The sequence below is a fragment of the Vulpes vulpes genome, chromosome 1, assembly GCF_048418805.1.
Source record: "Vulpes vulpes isolate BD-2025 chromosome 1, VulVul3, whole genome shotgun sequence".
Classification (NCBI taxonomy): domain Eukaryota; kingdom Metazoa; phylum Chordata; class Mammalia; order Carnivora; family Canidae; genus Vulpes; species Vulpes vulpes.
In genome coordinates, this window is record NC_132780.1 from 56,622,047 (window position 1) to 56,648,539 (window position 26,493).

A 26,493-nucleotide genomic window follows, 5' to 3' on the forward strand; every position below is an offset into this window, starting at 1 on the left:
GTCAGACACTATACCACCCAGGTACCCCAGATAGTCTAAAACACTCTATATAACCCTTTCTGACAATCTGCTTGGCCAAGAATGCTGTCAGGGTTGATGGTGAACTGGGTTCATTATCATATAAACTTGAACCAAATGTATTTTTCTGAAGGAATTCAATTTATCAATCTCCCAATATATGGAGTTCTTATGGTCTTTTTATGCAATCAAGTCTTCAAGACGCCTATTAAAAACTGTGTCATTTTAATTAAAAAAAAAGATAACAAAAAACAAAAATTCTTAAAACTCTGGGATGGGAATGCCTTAATTAGAAACCAAATATTTTTCCATTACAGTGAATTTCTATCTAGACCAATATCTCATTTGAACTTTATAATAACATCTATGTTCTGACTTAAGGAGGTTCCTATCCAGGTCTTTCCCAGGTTACAGGTCAATGCCAAATCAGGGTATGTATGGATGAACCATTCAACTCCCAAGTTCACAGATTCTTGGCATTTGCAACATCAGTGAACCACCCTCCACTCCCCGCCAATAAACATCATTTCAACCATCCATACCCATAGCTACTCCTTGGACCCTGTGACCATTCAGAACTGCTCCATTCCTTAATTTTAAATTCCCATGTTTGTCTTTATTTTGTCTAGAGTTTAATTAGTGAGTGTAAGGTTTATGTCTATCTTGCTTACTATTATATCCTACACAATTTATCTTTCAGAGCCTTATTTCTTGATATTGTATTCTATATTCTATACTTATTTGTTTATCATTTCTCATTCCCCTTATACTATAAAATCCATGAGGAACTGAACTTTATTTTAATCACTGTTGTGTCCCCAGCACCTAGTATAAAACCTAACTCATCACATATGCTCAATAAATATTGAATGAATAAATAAATGAGCACTATGTCAACACAGAACCCTGAACATGACATGTGGTTAACAAATATGCATTGCATAAGTGAATAATTAATAATAATAGCCAATACCTATTGAGTGTTTAAACTGTGCTGGGTAATTCTAATTGCTGTAAATAGATCAATCTCATTTTTTTTTTCAAAAGGCCCTGTGGACTATGTAACATTATAATGCCATTTTACAGATGAATGGATTTAAACATGCAAATATACAAATAAGCCAAACTGTGTGTTAAATACTGTGTAATTTCATTTAAGGTATAAAGAAAAAATGGGAGAAGACCTGAAAATTCCCGCAGTTTTCCACAACGTAGATTAAGGACTACATTGGACTATGTCTATGGAGGACAATGGGACTATGTGGGTATAGTGGACTATGTCTACCGAGGACAATGGGATGTGGGTACCTTAATTCCATTCACAGCAAAATACTTCTCTGCCCCTATCTTTTAAAAATCATCTCATTGTAGTGTATCCAAGTTTTGTATGAGAAGCAGTTAAGACAAATGCATAGTCTGTTGCCATGGCCAGATATCTTTAGCATGTTTGGATGCCACTCACAAAGCAGAAAGGAAAAAGATTTGCAATTCTGAGATGTCTATTCCCAAGTATTCTCTCCTCTAACCCATTCTCTTTCTCCAAAGCAGAAGTGCATATAATGCTTCAGGCCACCAGAACTAGTGAATTAGAACTAATGTCAACTAGTGAAACCTCTAAGCAGTGAACTATTTCTAAGATGATCAAGCCCTCTCCATCTAGTTCTGATAAGATTACATTTAACACTTTCTTTTTAAAGCATCTCATACTTCTTGAGAACGGAATCTTTGCCATCTACAGTAGTGCAGTTTTGATTCATATCGAGGATTTTTCCTAGGACTTTCACTTTAGTATTTTGGTTGGGGATAGTTTACGCTAACGATAAAAGAGATGAAAAGTTCTGTTTGGCTTTTGTCTTCACTCCCACTGGAAAAGTAATCACTGACACTCAATAGCTTAAAGTTAACCTTACTACTGAATTAAAGTTTATGATCTGTAAATTTTAATTAGGTGAGTTTTTCAATTGCTCCTATAACAAGCTAAGTTGTCAAATAAAAATTAACTGAATTGTGGAGAAAAGAATTGATGTCTAAGGTCTAATTAAAATAAAAACAACAACAAAGTAAAACATGCTGTAGCTGGAATGATTAGGACTTCAGTGATCAACAGCACAAAAGTGGTACTGTATTTTGAAATTTCTATAGTTTAACTCATAAGAGTCATATAGACTTCAGTTTGTACAGGAAGAAGTTCAGGGAGAATAAAATGTCACTGCAGCGTGTAGTCAAATTTTATCTCTCTAGGACCACCCACCAACAAGGAAATACATCAGTTATAAGCCATACAAAAGTCAAAACAAAATTTATTTAGGCATTTTGGAGATAAAACACACAGAAATGTCTCATTAACTTTTTAACTTCATAGAAAACATAAAGTTCTATTCAATAAGAAATAAAATATATGCATCAATGCCATGCTATTGATTGGTGGGTGACAAGGACAAATTTATTTTTTTAATAATAAATTTATTTTTTATTGGTGTTCAATTTGCCAACATACAGAATAACACCCAGTGCTCATCCCGTCAAGTGCCCCCCTCAGTGCCCATCACCCAGTCACCCCACCACCCACCCACCTCCCCTTCTACCACCCCTAGTTCATTTCCCAGAGTTAGGAGTCTTTATGTTCTGTCTCCCTTTCTGATATTTGACAAGGACAAATTTAAAGAGATGTGTTACCTTATTTGACAAAGGCTCCTCCTTCCCTCACCATCTACTATCCTATTCTCCTATTTTGCTATTTGTTAGTAGATGCATTTGTTGACAGGTGTCTGCATAATTCATGGCTCCTTCTTTTCTAATTGCAAAAACAACAAAACCTAAAACAAAACTCACACGTAAAACAAAACCTTCCTTTGACAGTATGGCTCCCACTAGACAACATTCTAGCTCTGTCGTTTCCTTTTCAATCAAGCTTCTTGAAAATAAAACTCTCATTCTATCCTCAAAACACTATTATCCACCTCTATCCCTACAACCTCTCCCCAACTACTCTCCAAATACCACTCATGACTTCTGTCTGTAAACCCAAAGAACAAGTTTTAGTTCCCATCTCTTTGATTTCTTTTGCAACATTTGCTGTCATCTCCTACTCACCTCCCTAGGGGTTTCTGATAGACTGGTTTTCCATTCATATTTCTATCCCCTTCTCTTCCATCTCTTCCACTGACTCCTTTTCTTCCTCTATACACTGAAAAAGTGTGCAATTAAGGATTCCATCCTTTGGACTTTGAACCCTCTCTTATTGTCAAATCTTTACACCATAGGTCCCAGAAATCTATATCCAGCAGCCCGGTGAACATGACTCGTGATTTTTCTATAGACTTTTAAACTTAGCATGTGTCAGAAGGAACTTACTGACACCCCCACAAATCTCTCCTCCTCCTACAACTCTACCTAAGTGAATGATCCTGCAGTGCACTCAGGTACCGGAGTCAGAAGTCTGGGAGGAGCCTGCTCCCTTATTGTCTCTTCCATTGTCATGCCAGTTCAGCATGGCTTTTTTTTTTTTCTATATCTCATAAATATTCTTCAATATATTCCCTCATCTCAATACCTCTACCTTAGTTTTGACTTCTATAACTTCCCTCTGGATTGTATCAATAGACTCTATATATGTCTTCCTGCCACCAGCTGTCTTTCTCCTGTCTATCATTTCTCTTCTTCCACATTGCTGTTTCTCACAAAGTAGATTTAAGCATTTCTTCCCCCATTTGAATTTCAGTAACATTTAAATGTTTTTTCTTTAAGACCCAAAGATTTTACCAGAGTCTTGTAGACTGAGGTAAACAATTGGACTGTATTTTATGTGCAATGAGAGTCATTGAAAAGTTTCATGTAGGTAGGTGTAATAATTTGATTGACATCTTGATAAAATTACTCAAGCTGCAGGAGTGAATTGTAAGGTGGAAAGATAAGTGAGGATATCATTTAAGGAGGATAGCAGTCCAGGTGATGGTGGCATGCACTGATATAACTGTAGACGTGGAGGGGTGAAAAATTCAAGGAATTCTATAGGGAAAAAGGCACAGTCTTGCTTTGGGGTTTGATATACAGAATAAGAAAATTAGAAGACTCAGGAATGAATGGCTCCAAGTTTTATGCTAAAGCAAGTAGTCAGATAATTGTGCTGATTACTAAATCTGAGAAAAAAGACTGTAATGGGAAGTTTTGGTGGATGAGAATGTGGGGATTTGGGGAGGAAGGTGATCTGTTTTAAGACATGTTAAAACTTGAAATTCCTATTAGACAAATCTATGGACTTCCACCCCATCCATATGGTGAAGGTTTAACTCCCTACATGACTATGGTAGAGATAGGGTCTTTAAGATGATAGGATTAAATGAAGTCATAAAAGTGGAGTGGCCTATAAAACTGGTGTCCTTTTACATTTTCTCTCTCTCCCTCCCTCCCTTATTCTCTCCTCTCTCTCCCTTATTCTCTCCCTCCTTCTGACAGCAAGGCCTCCTAAGAACAGCAGCCAGAAAAAAAGTTCTCACCCGAAACTGAACCTTGACTTTGGACTTTCCAGCTTCCAGAACTGTAAGAAAATACATTTCTGTTGTTTACGCTACCTAGTCCATGGTATCTTGTTATAGCAGCCTGAGCTGATTCAAGAGACATCTCGGTGAGATAACAGTTTGATATATTTTCTGATGTTTACTTTCTCCCTTCTCAAGCTCTATTCAAACAGCCATGTTATTCTGTACTCAGTTGAATTAAGGTAAGGATCTGGCTATAGAATCCAGAGAAAAGAGGGAGACTTTCTGGCTTTGGATCCTTTTAAAACATGACAGGATTAAATGGATAAAATGATTGAGAGAGACTTAAGGCTGATCAGACCTTTGCTCTACCATGCCTTCACCCACCCCTGCAATCCTATTCCTTTTCCCATTAGCCAGAAAAGAAGAGATTCCCTGAGATGAAAAGGAACAATGAGATGGCAGTGATGAGAGTAGAGAGGTTGGTGGTACGGGTCAAGAGGGCTAGACCAAATGGGCCATGTGGACAGGAAAGGGCCATACTGAGGAGCATTGCTAAAACACCTAGGAAGCATGTGGAAGTCATCATCTGATGAGTACCCTGGCCTATTTTTTATATAATCACTGTCCATCCCCTGTGCCCAGAGGTTATGCAAGCTGTTCTTTTCATCAATGTCTAATAAAGGCATCTCTTCAATAGCTTCTGGCATTTCTCCCAGCCACTGCTCAGCAGGAGTGACACCTGTTGGCGCTTCAGATTTTGCTTGACTCTTCTCTGACTTACCTCATATGGACAAGTACACAAATCATTTTTCAATATCCCAGTGACTCATAATATTGAGAAAGCCCTGGATAGTTAGTGGGGAGATGGTGGTCTGGAAGGGAGACTTCCTACACCTGTAGCAAGTGGAATAGAATGCCAGATGAGGCCACCTCATGATACTTCCCAAACTGAGTCAGTGATGAAATATTTTCAAGTGGGTAGTTGGATATGATTCTGAAGCTCAAAGGAGTCACAACACAACAGAGAAATATAAAACCATGGAAATGGATGAGATCACATAATGAGAAAGTTCAGCCAAATAAAAAGGGAGAGCCAAGTCTTGAAAAATAATAATCATTAGAAAGAACACCAAAGAAGAATGAAAGAAGGAATGGCCCATGTGATAGGAAAATAATCAGAACAGATAGAGAAGCCAAGGCCAGAGAGGGCTCGATAAGGGCCTACATGTCATATTATAGGTTGCTGACAGGTCTAGTAAAATGAGGACAGAAAAAGACTTTATTGGTTTTAATGGCATAAAGATCAGCATCAATGAAGATATGAAAACAGAGCCAGATTGGAGGAGATTGACAAGTAAAGAAGAGTGAGGAGGGACAGGCAGAGTGTGTAGAGAGTTGTTTCAATAAATTTGGATGTGAGATGGGGCAAAGAAATGGGTTAGGAGTTAGAGTGCTTAAAAAACAAGTTTCCCTTCTTTTCTCCACCATCTTTTGATTTTTTTCAACATGGGAGATATTGGAAGATGTTCAACTGGTGGAAATGCCCCAGCAGAGATAGAGAGATTAACTGAGTAGAAGAGAGAAACACTAGTAGAGATATAAGGCAAAAGAGGGAGACACTGACCTTTGATTAAAGGAGGGACACTTCTTCCAACGTACCAGGAAGGGGGAGGGCAAGGAGCACAGATGCAGGTAGCCTGTCAGTTTGGTTGGTGGGAAGGTGAGGAAGTTACTAACAGATCTTCTATTTATTAAAAAAAAAAAAAAAAAAAAAAAGAATAAGATTAGCAACTAAGAGTGTATATTTAAAAGGTTTCCAAAGAAGGAGGTCTAAGGGAAGAAGATAAATTGGTAAGAATGGTCTTAAAGAATTCCAAACTGAGCCTAAAAAAAAAAAAAAAAAAGCATAACAGAATTACTGAGTGTTGTTGAGACCTTATTCGGAGTACATAGTCACAAATTTTAAAGGGATCCATTAGCCTAGTTGTGTGATCCACTACCTTCAATAGTGGTTTGGGTCCAGAAGAGATAAGAAAGGTGGATTTTTTTTTTCAGGTGTACAGTGGAGGAACAAAGACAAAGAATCTCAGGGTATTTGACTATTCCTCTTCTGGGAGATAACACTGCTTCCTGTGCATACTATGATCATATTTATTATCACTCGGAACTGTGATTGTTGGTTATGTGCATGCTTGTAATTAGACCAGGAGAACATTTTGAATAATCTATATCTCACCTTTATAGTTTCAAAAGTCAGTCAGCACTAAAATGTTTGCTGAAGGAGTTCATAGAAAAACCTTGGGATGGGAAATATCAGAAAGGGAGATAGAACATGAAAGACTCCTAACTCTGGGAAACGAAGTAGGGTTGGTGGAAGGGGAGGTGGGCGGGGTGCGGGGGTGACTGGGTGATGGGCACTGAGGGGGGCACTGACGGGGTGAGCACTGGGTGTTATTCTATATGTTGGCAAATTGAACACAAATAAAAAATAAATTTATTAAAAAAAAATAGAAGCCATTTAAGTTTATGCAAATGAAAAAAAAAGAAAAGAAAAACCTTGGGAGATAGAAAAGCCATTATATTCTTCTAAATTTCAGGAAATACAGAGTGGGCTTCAGCACATGGCTTCCCATGGATTTGGGAACCCCAAATCCTAAACCTGGAATGATCAAACCCTATGTGAAGAAATGTCCTCAGAGTAGAGAATGCTGAGAAAGTGTGAGGCCCGAGAAGAGCAGCGAGCCCTGAAGACTAGTACCTTTTTCAACATGGGCAGAGATAATGTAGCATTGAGAAAACAATCCTCTGATGCTTCATGGCTGCATGATCTATTCCAGCATGCTAGGGTTTCAGGGCGAAGGGGGGTTTTACAACCATCAAAAGAAGCTCCTTGCTGTAACACAAGTTAAAATATGCTGAGCACAGGGTTTTCATTACAAGGGGTCTTAATAACTCACTTGGCTTGACTGACCACAGGCAAAAGTAGCTTCAGGGAGTGTTATAGGAAATTGGCCATTGGAGCGGGGGTGGGGAGAGTGAATGACTACACGATAAAAGAAGGTCACTCCAGTAGATATTTGTTTAATACCTACTGTGTTCCAGGCGCTGTATTCAATTATAAAACTTCAAAGTACACAGCTTATGTCAAGACAGCCTGCTCTACTTCATCAGGGGCAATGTGTTGTGTTTATTGGGTGCACCTCTGTGTATATAATAAATTATATTTACTTATATTCTATGTCAACTTTTCTCAGAAAATGTTCCTTAGAATACTAGAGTCCCATGAGATATTAATAAATGTTCTAGGGAGAGGAAAGTTTCCCAACACAAATAAGTTTTGGAAGCATTAGGTTAAATAATGGGTTTCTTTATGGGAGAAAATCTAGAAGACTTTAAAGGACTAATAAGTGTTAATATTTTCTAGGAAAGGGGGAGTAAAATAATAATTCGGCATTGCCAGACTTACTTGATTATGGTCTTTTTTCATGAAACAACTTTTAATGTCTCGGAGGATTCGTGTTTCATTTGCCTGTGGAATTCTAAATTGTCTAATGTATGTTTTATATTAAATATATAGAGAGTGTATCATATATTCATATGTGTTAATTATCTTCTTTCCCTATTCCCGGCCCAACTTTGAACAAGTTGTGCAGATATTTTATTCATCAACATGAACTATCAATTCATTTTAAAAAGATGTTTTCATCCTAATTAAATTTAGATAGTCTAATCAGCAGCCAAGAGTTATAATTATACATATTCTTAAGAAGTTCATGAAAAGGGCAATGGACTAAGAAGATAGGAATCATTTTATCTCAAACTAGAGCACCAAGGAAACCTTCAAGTCCCAGGAAAGAAAAATTTTGAAATATCAATTAATCCAAGTATTTTACAATATGCAAGAATGTTAAGATTATTTCAAAGCCTTGGACAACTCACTTTGACCAACTGGACCTGTCCACATTTCTTAATTTTAAGTTTTTATACTCCTAGGTAGTCCCATGTTTTGTGTGACTATTAACCATCTTCAGCTGTGTAGAGCCAGAGCAGTGACTGAAGGCCAAGTGTGGCAATTACACAGTTAATATAAATGCCTGACCCTCAAACCGAATGATTCAGGAATATACATTACATTTCATGAGTGAGTTCTCTTCAGGGATTACATTAACCATATCTGTTCGCTTTGGCACAATTGGCATGGACTTAAAGGCAGTTTATAATAGAAGTAATTTAGAGTCAGGAAAGGGTCAATGAGGCCCTGAAGAGTATAAAAATAGTGATACGCTGAGGACTCCAATAGCAAGCCATTTAAACAAAATTAAGGAAGGATATAAAAGAGATTATGTAGCATACATTTTAAATGCAGAGAGTTTTTAAAAATCATCACAGTGCTTAAATGCCTTTAGTGATTCCTCATTATCTTCAGGATCAAGTCCAGACTTTCTCATATGGCTAACAAAATCTTTCACCATGTGTTTTTTTCTTTTTTTTTTTTTTAAGATTTATTTATTTTATAGAGAAAGAAAGGGAGAGAGAGTATGTGAGCAGGAGGAAGAGCAAAGGAAGAGGAAGAGGGAGAGGGAGAGAATCTCAAGCAGACTCCCTGCTGAGCATGGAGCCTGTCGCAGGGCTTGATCCCACCACCCTAAGATCATGATCTGAGCTGAAATCAAGAGTCCAAGCCTCAAGTGACTAAGTAACCCAGCACCCGACCATGTATTTCTTTCATTTTCTTCCCTCACCATGCAATCCCACCCCTCACTTTCCCTATCCCCAGATTGCCAACTTTCTTGCTGCTCTTCAAAAACACTCATTCTTCCCACACTTTTGCCTGCTATTCCTTTTTTCTGGGACTCTGAAGATTCAGGGCAGATCCTGCCTCTTCTCTGAAGATTCCCCTGACTTTCTTAAGTAGTTTCTTCTTCTTTTTTACCCACGAAACTTCAAACATTTCTCATCTGAGGGACTATTTTTATTCCTACTAGACTGAATTTCTTCTTGGAAACTGGGACAAATGACTTACTCATCTTTGTACCTCTACCACCTGGCCCATAGAGGAAACTCAACAAATGTTTGACAAGCAAATATTAAATAAACGTTTAAATGAACAACTTGAACTAAAAAACAGTCCTGATACTTTGTATTATTTATCATTAATACTATGTAAATTGAGATATAAAAAAATATAAATTACCTGAGATCACATCACTTACTATTGATATGATTTTGTCAGTATAAATATTTTCCTCTCCCCTCCCAAAAATTTCCTTTCCCTGCTTTAACTCTGTCTAAAGTTTTATTTAATCAAAAGCCATAGAAAAGAATTTCCACCAATTTTAGCTTAAAGTTTCTACAATGTGTTGACCTATAAAAATTTCCAAATTCTGCATTAGCTCTCTGTAACGCAAAGAATATACAGATTTAAATTTTAGAGACTATAGTCAGCTTGAGCTGCTGCAACAAATATTCCATAGAATGGGTATTTTATAAATGACAAAAATTTATTTCTCACAATTCTGGAGGCTGTAAGTCCAAGATCAGGGTGCTGGCATAGTTGCCTTCTGGTAGGAGCCCTCTTATGGGTTGCAAATTGCAGACTTCTCCTCATATCTGGACATAGCAGACAGAAGGCAAGCTACCTCCCTGGACTCTTCTTTAGAACACTAGTCCCACTGATGGGCTCCATCCTCATGACCTAATTACCTCCCAAAGGCCCTGCCTCCAAATACCATCATTTGGAGATTAAATTTCAACATATGCATTTTGAGAAGACACACACATTCAGTTCATAACAGAGACCACTGTCATTGATTTTGTTTAAATGATTCCTAATAATGGCAATGGCTAGGGGAGTCTTGCCCATCAGGGTTTCCTCAAATCAGAAATGTAAAGTCTAGAAGTACCTAGACAACTTACCTCCAGACTTTAATGTGAGTTTCCCTAATTCTAACTCTAAAGTTTTCTGATTCTTCTCTTGGAACTTCAAAAGCCATCACATTAACTCTGAATTTTCCTGAAAGTTCACAGGACTTTTTATTTTAGGGGATGGTCACCACATTTTCAGTCCTACCCCATTCGTTACATAAGGTTACAGTGTACGTCCCCTAGTTTCAGTTCTGAAAAGCCTAAATAGTCTCAAACATTTATCTAGAATATTTAGTGAATACTTACTCTGGTAATGGCCTAATTTAAGAATTTAATATATTATTTAGAGTAATAAGCGGGGACAATACAATGGAACAGTTAAGGCTATTGGCTATGGAGTCAGTATGTAAAACCCATAGTCTTAACTGCGATACTGCACAGATATTGTAAACCAAACTCATGCATATGACCAGTTCTACTATGAGCCTGACACATGAATATATAAGAAGCATAGAAATAATGAGCCCAGAGGCAACAATATTGTTGAAAACAATGATGACAAAGACAATCCTCTGAACAGAGAACTAAAATTCCATCACTAAAGTTGCAAGTGCTTTCTCCATGGTGGGTATTTAATAAATTGTTGCTTTATTTAGACTTTCTTAGACACACACTTCAATTGGGGGAAAACACAAATATTTGTGGAACATCCTGGAAGACATTTTATTATAAAGACTTTGAGAGGCAAATGAACTTTTCTCCCTTATTTCATTTTTTTTTATTTTTTTTTATTTTTTATTTTATTTTTTTTTTTATTTATGATAGTCACAGAGAGAGAGAGAGGCAGAGACACAGGCAGAGGGAGAAGCAGGCTCCATGCACCGGGAGCCCGACGTGGGATTCCATCCCGGGTCTCCAGGATCGCGCCCTGGGCCAAAGGCAGGCGCCAAACCGCTGCGCCACCCAGGGATCCCTTCTCCCTTATTTCAAACCGCAAAAGGTCAATGATGGTTCTGGACATACAGTCGTTGCGCAAGGACTAATGTTCATCAAATGTTGAGTAGTAAATACATGCCAAAATATTTTGCCCTAGTCCGAGCTACGAGAATAGTACATCTTGTCTTACATTTTCTTATATAATAGTCTTATATATTTGTGGAATTAACATTTTTTGATTTTCACAATTTGCCAGCAACTATATAATAATTTGATATTGGCTTAGGCACAAATACAACTGAATATACCATGGTTCACTAGATGTAAACTAACCTGCTAGGAACCACCCACACATTTTGATCATAAATAGGGAAACTTCTGAAATCATGATATTTGTTTCTTGAGAAAATATCCTTGTAAATAAATACAACTATGGGTTGAAGTTATTGCCCAAGCATGATATTGAGTAAAGCAGGTAGTTCTGAGGAACATATCCTAGAAAGACAGGAAGGAGTTCAGAATAGTGCTAGCAAGTTTTCTTCTATACACACACACACACACACACACACACACACACACACTTCACTGATTCCCTTTTGTTGCAGTATACTGTTAGTGATTAGGGAGGAAGTATACATTTTAGATAAATTACAAGAGCAAATAGCAAATTTGTTGATGACTCTATGATGTGAATGATCCTACCATATTTTCTATTAGAAATAAAAAATAATTTGTAAAATTATTTCATTAAGTGCTTTAGCCTGTGTAAAATGGTGAGTGAAAAAATGGTAAATATTGTAAAGATGTTAGAGTATAAGAAAATGCCCCCAAAATGTGTGACTCTCAAATTTTATTTGGGAAAAGTCAAGAGCCTGTAGAAACATATCTCTAAAACTATAGTTGGCAAATTACTAGTTTAGATACAGAAATAATTTTTTATCATGCATCAAATTTTTTTTAAATTTGAAGGACATGTAACTTTACATAATGTGAAGCATACTGGAAAAGCAGCATCCTTAGACCATAACCTCATACATATGTTATCCTCCCAAGCTAAAGAAACACACAAAGAGGGTTAAGATAACATTCAGCCCCAAAGGAAACTGGTTGAAGAAATTGCCTTGGTGAGAATACCCAATGGAGAGAAAGCACAAGTTTTCAGGTGGCCTAAACCAAAGTGACCTCAACTTCAGGGCCATGCAGTTGACAGGGTATTTAAGCTAGGCTTATCTACCATTCTACAAAATGTAAGGTACCGAGACGCCATATTTCCTTGGCAGACATATATGAATGTTTGGATCATGGTAGATCTCTTTTGAGACTGCTTTAATAAATGTTTTAGCTAAAAATATAAATATATATTGCTTCCCATAACTGTGAATTTAAAATTCTGCCAATAATATTCCAAATATGCACAAACTCTTCCATTTTTATGATAAAGTGTCAGTTAATATGGTTTTCCCTTCCCCTAATATCATGACTCTCTCCCTGCATTCCAAACCAAGGTATGATGACATAAATACCATGAAAAAAATCCAAGCACCGATGTCAATGTTTGGAAGAAAGAAAATAGTTTTTTATTACCACATTGCCTGATGATTGGTGAACATTAAGTCATTAGTGGGTGAGGTGAAATCTAAAAAGAGAATTTTTAAGAAAGCTATGTGGTTGGAGGTGGGGTTCCAGCCACAAATGATAGTGTGATGCCCATTATGAGAGTTGTATGGAAAGAAAGCAGGGAAAATTTTTGGACACCAATGTAGGTCATGAAGAGCTGGTTAAAAGGTGCAGAAAACCAGGGAACTGATTGCAGAATGGCAACGATTACAATAGTAAAGCAAACTGTTTGGGATCTTTGAAAATATACACTGAGGCTTTCTAATATGCAAACCCAAAGTGACTAACACATAAGTTTATTAGTCATAACTAATAAGTATGTCTGCCACCTCCCAGGGAACACAAAAATAATTGCAAATGGCAAAATGATAATTGTCATTCATAATATTCCTTAATAACCTATCATTTCACAAGCCACCTACATCCTGGTGTTCTTCCATAAAGTGCTTTGCCATTTTCTCCCTCCTACTCTCTATCACCTACTTCTCCTTAGGTACATGCTCCATTTATATTTGATTTGCTTTTTGAGATCCCGGCTGATGGTGGGTCACTGCACAGGGGGTGGAGTTTTTGGCAAGAGTGTGTGTTTGCTTTTCCTACCTTTCTCAGAGTGTGGTCCTTCGATCCTCTGTTGTGGATCGGCTGTCCAGCTGGTTCTCAGGTTCTCATCAAGAGGGACTTGCTCCAGATGTAGCTGTGTATTTATTGGGTCTGTGGATCTCCCTACACCACCATCTTGAACCACCTCTCCTAGGAAGTATTTTAACACCGGGCATCAATATAACTACAGCACCCTTAACTAAAATGTACATTTATCTACAGCATATTTATTCTGAATACTGATTAATCAGCATTGAAATTAAGACATTCAAAAATGTAATTCTCACTTGGAACGATGATCCATTCCCATTTACATCCATAGTTGTTGGTCAGATTGTGTACGTGAACGAAAGAACAGACCATGGCCTCATTAGTTTCTAAATACTTTGAGCTTCCAAAGGATTTTCCTTGAAGAATAAATTGTGTTGACATAAAATTATACAAAAATTTTAAACTCTCAGTTTGATAGATATAAAAGCTTAATTTAGAAGAGTAGCTATTTTTGAGAACTTACCTTATGCCAGCCACAGATCTAAGTGCTATATATATTATCTTCATTTAACCCCCTCAACAACCCATTTTGATCCTATTTTACAGATGAGAAAATGGGTACATAGAAGTGAAAAACCTTGACCAGGTCACAGTTAGTAGGAACAGAACCAGGAATGAAGGCTGTTTGACTCCTGAATCAGTACTACCTCACATGAATGTTGATTTCCAAGAATTGTTTAAAATAAAATCTGCTCCTGTAAATCGATCTATGGTACTATGTAATTACGTCCATGTCAAAACAGTATTTGACATGGCTACAGCCAACATTAAAATATAACATAGTCATTTTTAAAGAATCTGATACTGTGCCAGTTATTAATACCTCTCTACTCTAGATTCACTCTTTTTGCTTGCTCTGTGAAAATGGATCTGGACCCTCTAGATATTTTTTTTTTCTTTGCCTGACACTGAAGCTCTCCCAGTAGAGGAAGAGGAGAGGCATAGAAGGGAAAAAGTTCAATTTCCTGGTTTACACATTCTCAGTAGGCAGGCTCCTGAGGCAAGGGCAGCTCCTCAGTGCTAGGATCCTGCAGTGCAGAGTGGTCAGCAGCCACCAGTTTTCCCCCGCACACCCCTCAGGTGACACTTCAGAGTATTTCTGAAGAGAAAATTCCCTGTGAACAGCTTTCCCCAGGACACCACAGGGCAGATTTCTAGCACACTGCACCAGTGTGGCAATCATGGTGACTTTTATTTATTTATTTATTTATTTATTTTTTTACCATCCAGTGAGCCATGTCTGTGCTCTAAGACCTGGATCTCAGCCTTAGGAGAATGGGGACTCTTCACTGGGTGGCCATCTCACACTTAGCAGTAGTGACTACTTCTCATGTCTGTTATTCACGTATTCATTAGAGTTCTCTTCACTTACTAGCCAATCCCATACTTCACCACCAATGTTACATGGCTATGTTACATTAAACCTTCTCTGTTCAAATTAACTGTGTAGTTTTTCTCTCCTAATGGAGCTCTGATGGCAACAGATACTTATCTCTAATGAGAAATTTTATTGAAAGTAATCTTGTGAGAAGTAATTACATGCATTTTATTAAACTAAAAAAATCAACTTATTAGGAAATACATGATATTGTTTACAAATAAAGGTGCATTTTATTTAAAATTATTAATTTACTTGAAAAGTTAAATGCAGTCATCAATTAATTCAAGTTAAAATCTGTTATACCTTCTGAAAAGGAAGTATTTTTGTCTACTGTTTTATTTCCTATTTGTTACAATATTTAATGGAGAGTGATCATGACTAAATATTATAAAGCATTTAAATACATAGTTATTTAAACTTACTCAAATAAAAACCCAAATTCACAAAATTTAGTAGACAGATGCTATAATCATCATCAGACTCTGCAGTCTAATATGTGTTTAAATATATTTTTTTAAATTTTGATCATTAAACATAGCCTGAGCCCATATTTCACAAAGCCTTGGGAATGTTCAAGCCAAAAAGAAAAAATATATATATATTAATTGAATTTAATTCTTTTCAGCCAGTTATGCCTAGGGAAATACATATTGGAATGTAGAAAGTCAGTCCTCATGTGTTTGAAGTGAAAAATTAATCAGAAAGTAGCAAGTTTGTGGAGCTTGGTAACATAGCTATTGGTAACTTCTTAAATCCATAAAAGTTAAATCTAAGGGAAAAATTGGCAGAGAGCAACTGACTTTCAAACACGATGAGTTCATCACAGGTCGAACCTCCTCAGTTACCATGACTGAAAGGCAAATGACCAGGAATGCTTACTGAGAGTTCACTGCCCATTGAAAACATATGACTCTTAAAACTTTTGTTTATGCATAGAAGTGTGATTTTAAGGATTGGAAAAATCTATTTTAACAAAAGCTAAAGTTTTCTGAAACTTAAGACCACCCTGTGCTGTGACTTTCTCAGTTCTCATAAAATAAACTAGGTCTTACTTGTCATTACTTAAAAGGAAGACCACCAAAGAAAATCCAAGGTGCGACTCCATGCAGTGACTCAATAAATAGCCCTTTCTGCGGAATCAACATTTAATATTGCCTTCAAAATGGTGTTCAAAGCTGTTGCAGCCACACACGTAGTCTACATGGATTGCTCTGGGTCCCTGATGTCCAATTCAGATACTGACCCCTTGGACGTTGTGGAGAAGTCAAGGATTAAAAGTGGAAATGCCGTAAGACTGATTCAACTTGAAGGTGCTGGAAAAGTAGTAGCTTTGGCATACAATAACATATGTATTCAGATCAGAAATACATTCAAATCATTTTGCGGTGGAATCTGGGCTCCCTCCCTTGGTACTGTTAGCCTTAGACAATTCACTTAACATTTATGTTCCTTGGTTTCCTCATCTATAAAGTAGAAATAATAACTCCAACATCATTGAGTCCCTCTATGGAATAAATAATTTATATAGTGTGTCCTGCATACAGTAGATGTTAGCTTCCTTTCATCCCTGTTCCTGGGAACCTGTTTTTGCCAAACACCGGTTCAAATGGTCTGGCAAGAGTTAGGTAATGACAAAAAGGAGGAGGAAAGAAAGATATGGAAGTCACAAAAATCAGGACTAAAAAATGGAGAGGCAAGGTGAGAAAGTAGAGGGCAGTAGAGACAGTAAAACGAACTTGTTGCTGTTCTGTGCAGATTATTTTTTTCCTTTTTCTGCTTTAAGCTTCCTGCCACTGAATCACTTGATATTCAATAACTTTCAAGGAAAAGCAAACAGAATGTACTTCACCACGCAATCAAAGCTCAGTTTACCCAAGAAACCACAGGCTCCAGGTGTTGTATTTTATTTATAAATATGGGCACCTTCTAGGTTAATAGGCTAAGAAATTCCCATGTGATGTGAAAGATTCTAATTACTACAATGCCTTTATTCTGTTTTAAATTATATGCCATAAAACCAGTCACACTAACTTTCTGGCAACACACACACACATACTTTTTAACCTTAGTATTATCATTTGTATTGTTTCATTTATTCCTTTTTTTTTAATGAAGCATTTAACCTTGAAAAGATTTCACTAGTCCATCAGCAATAGATCATTTTAAGACAATACCAAAAAAAAAAAAAAAAAAACTTTTAAAGTCAAGTCTTATGAAAACTATACTCAGAGAACAAGATACAGTATATAGAAAATGAAAGCAAGAAAGAAGGAAGGAAGGAAGGAAGGAAGGAAAGAAAAGAGAGAAAGAAAGAAAGAAAGAAAGAAAGAAAGAAAGAAAGAAAGAAAGAAAGAGAAAGAAAGAAAGAAAGAAAGAAAGAAAGAAAGAAAGAAAGAAAGAAAGAAAAGAAAGAAAGAAAGAAAGAAAGAAAGAAAGAAAGAAAGAAAGAAAGAAAGAAAAAGAAAGAAAAATCCCTTTGAATATGGGATTCTGAGAAGGGGTCATTTACTTGGTTTGAGTTACTTTGAACACCAGAATTTTGTCTATAAACTGTGCTGTGCCCAGTCCAAGTATCTATATATAATATTTACATGGGCTTTTAAGTAGAAACTTTATGAGAATGACTAAAGGATTTATTTATTCATGACTAAACCCATATTCTATGATAAGAGTTATGTTTCTATTTGGCAATTCCATATAAACTAACTATATAATAGTCAGCATTCTGATATTTATCTTTAGTTTTTCCTCAATAATGAACTGGTGATAACCCATATCCAGTGGTGGATCTAGAGATAGTCTTTGTCCCCTCCAGACCACCTTTTGTATACCTTGTGTTCCTGTCCAACTGAGTCTGGCCTTTCCTGATATTTCTCCTTTTTGGTTCTGGGCACCTAGCAGTGTTCACAGACAGACTTATTAATCCAATCCTGTTTTTCTTTGCCTATCAGACAGCTGCTCTGAGATTGCATTCTCTCAGAGATCAGCATTCTACAGCTCTGCTCCTTATAACCTCTTGGGGATGTTTTCTTTGCTCCTTTTTTTAAGTTGCAAGACTTTGGTTGGAGAATTTTAAGCCCCCTTTGCTAGGTAAAATAAAATTATGACCTTCCTAGAGTCATAATTGAAAATGGGTCCTTCATTACTCAACTCCTTGACACTTCATGTGCAATCCATTCTACACAACATTCTTTGACAACAGTGTCAGTCCCTAAAGGCCCAATGTTGTAATGAATGACATATGTAAGATCTTAAGCCCAATATTTTGGTAAATGGCCTATAAATTTTATTTTAGGAAGATTTTAATATGACATATTTTTACCATATTTATCAAAAATATTTTTGGGGGGATCCCTGGGTGGCTCAGTGGTTAAGTGTCTGCCTTTGACTCAGGGCGTGATCCTGGAGCCCTGGGATCAAGTCCCACATCAGGCTCACTAGAAGGAGTCTGCTTCTCCCTCTACCTGTGTCTCTGCCTCTCTCTGTGTCTCTCATGAATAAATAAATAAAATCTTTTTAAAAAGATAAAAAGCTTTAAAAATATTTTTTTTTGCCTGCGATTCCTTTTGATATATATTTTTAATGGCCATTAACATTCTATAAGAAGTTTCAAACATGGGTTATTTATATGTAAACCATTTGAGAAATAAGAACACAAAATGATGGGAAGTAGAAATTATTAAAATAACATGTAGGTCAAGCTTTGCCTTCAAATTTCACTAAAAATGGCTGAAATCATGTCTCAGATCCAATCCATGTGATTTACTTTCTATCAACAAGAACTTACTCTATCTCTTGAAATATACGCCTGATGAAAGCAGGTTTGGAGCCAATTAAGACACTACTTCCGAAACACTTGATTGATATGTATACAAAATTAAATAAACAAATATTTGAAAAATGCAACCATAAGAATCATAAGATGATAAGCACTGAAAAGTAAGAACACGTGACTACTTTACAAGTATTCACAAAATCATAGAGGGGTTAAAGGTTAGGAAACATGGGAGAAGAACATAGTTATATAACAATATATGGATGCATTTTATTTTTATTAGCAAATAAGATACCAAGGAATAAATTCAGAATGTTATAAATGACCTTTTTTTGGCTTATTATTTTGAAATAATTCCAAACATACAAAAATGTTTAAAGTTAATTTAACAATACATCCTTTACCAATGCTTTAGTGTTTCACAAAATTTGTTTTATCATTTTCTCTCTGAGAATATTTTTCCTAAGAACAAGAATATTTCCTTATGCAAGCACAGTACAATAGTCAAATTCAGTAAGGGTAACATTGATAAAAATACTTTTATCTAATTTGATTTCATCTATAGTCCATATGCCAATTGTTCCAACATACTTTGTAATATTTCTTTTCTCTTCAGTCCATTATCCAGTCTAGGATCAAGTATTGCATTTAGAAGTCATGTTCCTTTAGTCTTTTTTAATCTGGAAACGTAGCCCTGCCTTTCTTTGTCATTCATGACATTGACATTTTTTGAAAAGACATATGTTAGAAACCACAAGGTCATTCTGATACTACCCATTGCCGTCCAACCTCCCAAGGGTCTTTCTTGACATCTCTGCTCCATATTTGTATCTCCCTTTCTCCAGAGTGAAAACTGTGGCTCCCGCTGAGAACACACTTGCCCATTTGCCTGGTCCTATAATAACAACAGCTTTCAAATTCCTATATTCAAACAACTAGAAGGAAGAAAACTAAAGGAGTTTAAGTATAGAGTCAAAGTGCTATATTTGAAATATTTGGATTCATTCTTTTTATTCCTTCAATGTGGTTATGTTATTTATTTGAAATACAACTACAGTTGACCCATAAATAACACAGGGGTTAGGGTACCAACCCCCGGTGTAGTAAAAAATCTGCATATAATTTCTGAGTCCCCCAAAGCTTAACTACTAGACACTTACTGTTGACCAGAAGCTTTACTGGTAACATAGTCTATTAACACATATTTTATAAATTATATGTATTACATACTGCAATCTTACAATAAAGTAAGATAAAGAAAATATTATTAAGAAAATCATAGAAAAATGCATTTACAGTACTGTGCTGTATTTATCAAAAAAAGTCCATGTATATAATTGGACCTGTGCAGTTCACACACAGACTGTTCAAGGGTCAACTGTACCAGAAATACTGTTTGCAATCGGTTTGGTGGGGTATTTCTTCTCTTTTTGATTTAATTTTTACACATGTAGAATATTAATATGCTTTCAAATGCCAACACTGTACATAAAGTTCTACTCAGATACCTGTCTTCCCTCCTACGTCGCTTTTATCCCATTCCTTCCTTACAGGCAACCACTTTCAGTGTTTCCTGATTTATTCTTTCATGTTTTTTTTGAAAAGGTAAGTAGATATGTTTTTGTTTCTTCATATCCCCTATTTCTTATATAATAGTTAACATACAGATTTTTTTCATATTTTGCTTTTTTATCACTTAATAATGTATCCTAGAAATACTTCCTATCAGTTCATAGAGCTCCTCCTCTTCTGTTTTTTAACAGCTGGATAGTATTCCATTGTATGCATGCAGTTTTTTCAACCAACCCCCTATACTCTAGCATTTATAATAATCTGCAATGACAAGTAATGCAGTAATAAATAGCTTGTACTTATATAGTTGTGTACAGTGGGAAGTCCTCCTTCAGACTAAATTCCTAGAAGCAGAATTTCTGGGCCAAAAGGTTAGAGCATATGTAGTTTTGATCAATTCCACTTTATCTGACATGAAGATCTAATCTTCCGATTTTTTAAGCTGTTTTTATGTGCCTGCTGTATCTTTTCCCATATGTTTACTTCTAGCCTTTTTGACTCTCTTGTGTATTTGGCATGTGTCCTATAAATGTACAGAGCTGGGTTTTGCTTTTTCAACCAATTTGAAAATCTTTTTCTTTTAATAGATGATTTAGACCCATTCACAATTCACAATGACTAGTATGTTTCGTGCCAACTCTATCATATTATGTAATGTTAGAATTACTTGGTTTACTGTGGTATATTTGTCATTCTTCTTTCTCCTTGTGGGATGATTCCTTGCTATCTTCAGAATTTTTGTTTGGCTTAGGAAGGTTTGTACCTTGATCCTATACATTGCAACTTTGGGTTTCAAAATAAAAAGTTGATGGCTATAAATAACAAATAATTTGATTTAAGTAAAAATGTTCCAAACACTAACACTTTTATCACACATCACAAACTCCGTTCACAGGGCTTGGGGATATAGACCACTGCGGCAGAGTAGCTTAGCTGAGAAAGAAGGAGGCTCAAGTCTTGCCCAGAAGATTTAAACCATGACACACATGGAGCACATTCTTCTTGATTCTACCGAGCTCAGTTTGCAAATAAATGATCTTGAAGGATAAGGGTTCAAGACACTTGGCATAACCTGTTTGTCTAGGTAGGGTGGTGATGGCTACACTTCCTTATCCCAGCCTCTTCTTTGCTCCCACACTGTTATTTTGATACAGCTAAAAGTTCAACTCCCCAGCCCGGCTCCAGCCCCTCCTAATGAGGGAAGCGTAACACTATCCAGGCGTCTCCCAGCACGGTGATCCAAATGTCCTTGCTCCACACAGTCTGATTTATATCAGCTTGGTTAAAAATCACCCACATGTTGGAAACCCCCTGTGGAGAGGTGTGTACTGGCCCCAGGCCATACCTTGCTGCTTCTTATTTTCTTCTCCCTGCCCGAAATCTGTGGTTGGAGGGACCTGCTGTGTATTTGTGAAATTATCCTCATAGGGACTCAGAGAAGAACTTTGGCCTCCTTGAAATAATTTACACCTAATTTAGTTAAAGGAGCATAAATGATGGGCCTGCTTTTTACCATCAATAAGAAGCATCACTTGCAAGATTTTTCATGCGAGGTTTGAGCACATGCAGCAAACGCTTTCTATCGTCTGGGGCTAGAAAAATCTCTCAGAGTAAGAGATTATTTTTGACAATATGGTTCTAAATCCTTGGGAGGAAAAAAAAAACGTCAGGGCAGATGGCCTGGGGCCAGTCAGGAAACCCTTAATCACCCAGAAAAACAAGGAATGGGAGAGGTCATTATTCTTAGTGGGCCAGACTGTAAAACAATGTTTTTAAGTCTTCAGATTTATAGCAAAGCACCTTGAAATATCTTGGGCAATAATGAAGAACAAGACTGCTCCAAAAGGCATTATGCAAAATTTTCTTGCTCATTTTCCTTAAGCAAACACAACTGCCCTAACCATCTTCTAACCTTACTCCAGAGCTTTCGCTATTGTATCTAACACTGAATTTTTTCACCATGGTAGATTTAGCACAATGGCTAAATTAACCCTAAACACCATCATAATTTAATGGAATGAGAAGTTAATTGGGAGCAGGATGCGCACACTTATTCCTTTTCAAGCATATAATCCGGATGTAATATCTTCCACCTGCAAAAAGACTACAAGAGATTGACTAGACGGCCTTCAGGTGGGTGGGCTATACTGGACCAGCAGTCATAAATCCTGAAATGAAAGGCAGGAGTAGAGACTAAGAAGAAAATGAAATTAATGGTTGTTGAGCCTGCCATGTGCCAAGTTTTCTCCTAAAACCTTTCGTTATAATAATTATATCATATATGCTGTAAATAATTTAATATTTAGAACAAACAGCAAAACAAAAACTTATTATCAGTGTTTTTATAAATAAAGTAATTGTGACACCCACTGATTAAGAGACTTGCCCAACTTCACGCAGCAGGCATAGGGAAGAGTTAAAACCCATTCCCAAAATCCATGGTCATTCTAGATCCAAACTAGCAATGCGTAGGCCCATGTGGAAATGGGGCCTAAGACATGATATAACAAACTAAGCAATAGAAGTTTACCATACCAAAAATTAATAATAGTGACTATCCCCAAGTCACTCTTATTCCAGGACATTTTCACCAACACACTCATAATACTGTTTTGTCTGTGTAAAGGAAGAAGAGTGAAAAAAGAAAATCTATAATCTTAAACTGTCATCCTATGCTATCATGAATCTCAGGCTATCATGGATCTATCTCAGACTATAAAGAACCATGAAGGGAAGTCATTGTAGAACAGTTCCTTTCTCAAAATAGGTTGAAGCCAGGAAAAATTGTTGAAATTTCTAGAAATAGTTGACTACTATTGCAATAAAAATAAAATTTGATTCTGTTTGAGCTGATATTAACATGCACTTTAGAACAATTATAGAACACAATAGGAAGAAACCCTGCACCTTATTTTTATTACCACCTAGAAGATAAAAAGGAAAAGATGGATTTATAAAATCCATCCATATGGTTTTATAAAAAGTAAACCACACACAACGAATAGTCCTACAGTAAAAAAAAAAAATGATACCTAAAATAAGAACGGGATATAGGAGTTTTGCATCTAGCATAAAAATAGAGAATCCAAATTCATAATATCTTAAAATGCTTAAAACTACAAGAAAAGTGGCTACTAGCTGTTAAATTAGCTACTAAAGTAGCTGTTCAACACAATCCTTACAGTGAGCACACCCAAGCACCTATGTTAGGAAGCTCTGACACTGAATAGGAACATAGCAACCATTTATTATTCACATTCTAAGTGATCCAATTAGTCTTTCTGATTTTGGAATTTCTTCAGGCTTTTCTTTTTATATGAAAGGCAACATACTTCCTTGAGGAAATAAAATGCACTTAGAAGTCAGGCAAACTGTGTGTTAGTCGAGTTGAGTCATGTAAGTGCATCATTAACCTACCTGGGCCACAGTTTCTTCATCTATAAAATATAAAGAAATACTAACTAGATTATTATTTATATCAGATTATTATTATTATTAAATAAAAATTAGATTTGAGGTCATTTCAGATCATTTTCAAAGGTAAAATTCTGATTTTGAGCTATATTATGTCAATAAAGAATTTTTAAGAGTGGCTATAATCCTAAATTCCTTAAACTCTTCTCCCTGAAAGGAAATCAGGCTAAGGGTTTATGGGAACATGGATGGGAGATCACATTTAGAGACAATCCCTACAAATTATAGACATATGTTCCTTTTGACCTTAATATTTACTAAGTTATGTCCTGTTGATATAACTTAAAAAAGAATGATATATAGTATGTCTAGAGCATAATTTTTTTCACAACTAACATACAAAGGTGAATATTATTGATGCTAAGATCAAGTTTCCTGGCTCTCAGCAAGAATCATTCCATTTGTGTTAATTAACCATTGGAAACCTGGTAAATGTTTGTCCAAATGAGTAAGTAGCTGCTGTTAAAAAGAAATAGGAGATTAAATGTATTAGGTAAAGTTACACATGAAAGTTAAAAGCTATAAATTATAAAACTATAAAGTGATATGGTAACTAAGATTACATGAGGAATTTAAATATAAAGCTTATAAATTTTTTGAAGAAACACACACCAATCAATATGAAGAAGTATGCCTACAGATAAAATAGTGAAGATTTTTTAATGGAAATAATAAAAAGATAGAAACTACAACCTAAATTATGCTGAAAGAATTAAGACCATATGTCTATGGATCAATAAATCAATCAATAGGGGATCAATTCCTATTTTAGAGGAAAAGCCTCTCATTTGAATCACAAAGTAAATCACTACTAAACATTATTTACAATACATATTTTAAAAGTTGATTCAGAAAGGTTAATAAAAATAGTCATATATGCAACATAAAAATGTACACAGATGGAGTGGTATGGTCACCAGAATTCCAGGATACCTCCCAAGATTTCATGCTCCCGGGTGTGCATGCCCTTAGATGAGGAATATGATGGATTTTACTCCCATGATTAAATTATGTTATGTGACACAGTTGGTCCTAAGGAGGGAAATTATCTATATAGGTGGGCCTAAAAATAATCACATGAGCTCTTTCAAAGCAAACAGTTTTCTCCAGCTGGTAGAAGAGAAATTCAGAGATCCAAAGCACTGAAAAGATTTAATGTACCGTTTATGGCTTAAAAATGTAGGGGGCCACTTGGCAGCCTGTATGAGCTGTGAGCAGCCCCCAGCTGACACCTCAACAGGAAAAAAGGACCTCGGACCTCGGTCTTAGAAAGACAAGGAACAGCATCATGCCAACAAGAATAAACTTGAAAGAAGCTTCTTCTCCAGAGCCTCCAGACAAGAACTAACCCATATCTTGATTTCAGCCTCAAGAACCCAGCAACACTGTTCACATGACTGACATACAGACTGGTGAGTTTAAAAAAAAAGAGTGGTTTTAAGCTGCTAAGCTTGTGATACTCATTAAGCAGCAACAGAAAACAAATACACAGAGAATAGTAATTTAAGATCTATTTAAGACTGAATTGGAGCCATAAGATATTAAACAAGACAAAAAAGGCATCTTATTAAACAAATGATGCAATTCACAGTGAATGTATAAAGCAAGTATGAACAGATAACCATAAAATAACCTGGCTCAACACTCACAGTGAGAAAACTATAGTAAATACAAAGATAAGTATTTACAAACACATTAGTGGAAGTAAACTTTAATTCACTTATTTCAGTCCATATTGGATCAAGTGAACAAAAATTAAATAATTTCAGGAGATAATCAGGAGACCTAATAACATAATTAGTGGAGTAGTCCTAATAGAAATATTTGAATTCAGGGCACCTAGGTGGTATAGTCAATTAAGTGCCAACTCTTGGTTTTGGCTCAAGTTGTAATCTCAGGGTAATGAGATCAAGCCCCCAGTCAGGCTTCATGCTCAGCACTTATCTCTTCTTGAGATTCTCTCTCCTTTACCTCTGCTGCTCATGCTTGTGTTCTTTCTTTGTACATGCTTTCTTTCTCTCAAATTAATAAATCATTTTTTTAAAAAAAGAAATATTTAAACTCAATTTCCTAAAAAACGTCAATATGACTTGCTTTTAAGTGATAGTGAATGTGGCTTCATTTTAATCTTTAGTTTTAACAAAGTGTTACCAAAAAATTTTATCTGTGGTTGAATAATATATGGCCAACTTTTTATCACAGTTCAAGAATATTCTGCCCTTTGGAAGTGTACAAATGTTAATTAAAGTTAACAGTAGAGATAATCTACAAAGAATAGAAAATGAGAAAAGGATCTAGAGAGGTCTGTGAGGAGTCCCAGTATTTGAACAGAGGAAAAAAATGAGTGGGTAAGAAGGAATTTCCAGAGAGATAGAAGGAAAATTAAGAACTTAAATTTCTTACACATAGGAAAGTTTTCAGGAAGGAGATCACATGGACAATGTCAAGTGCTGCTTAAAGTTCAAAAAGGATAAGAAACAAAACAAGCTCTATTGGATTTGTTGACAAGGTTATTGATGACCTTAGCAGGGAACATTTCCATTCAGAATGCAAGGAAATGGATAAAGCATTTTTTCCCTAGAAATTTGATAATGAAGGATTGAAAGTAGCTGGAGGGGAGAGTGGTATTGATGAATTATTTTTAAATAGATGGAGAAGATCTGAGTATATTCAATGCTTTATGAGAAGGATCTGGCAACCAGAGAGAGAAAGAGAGACATGGA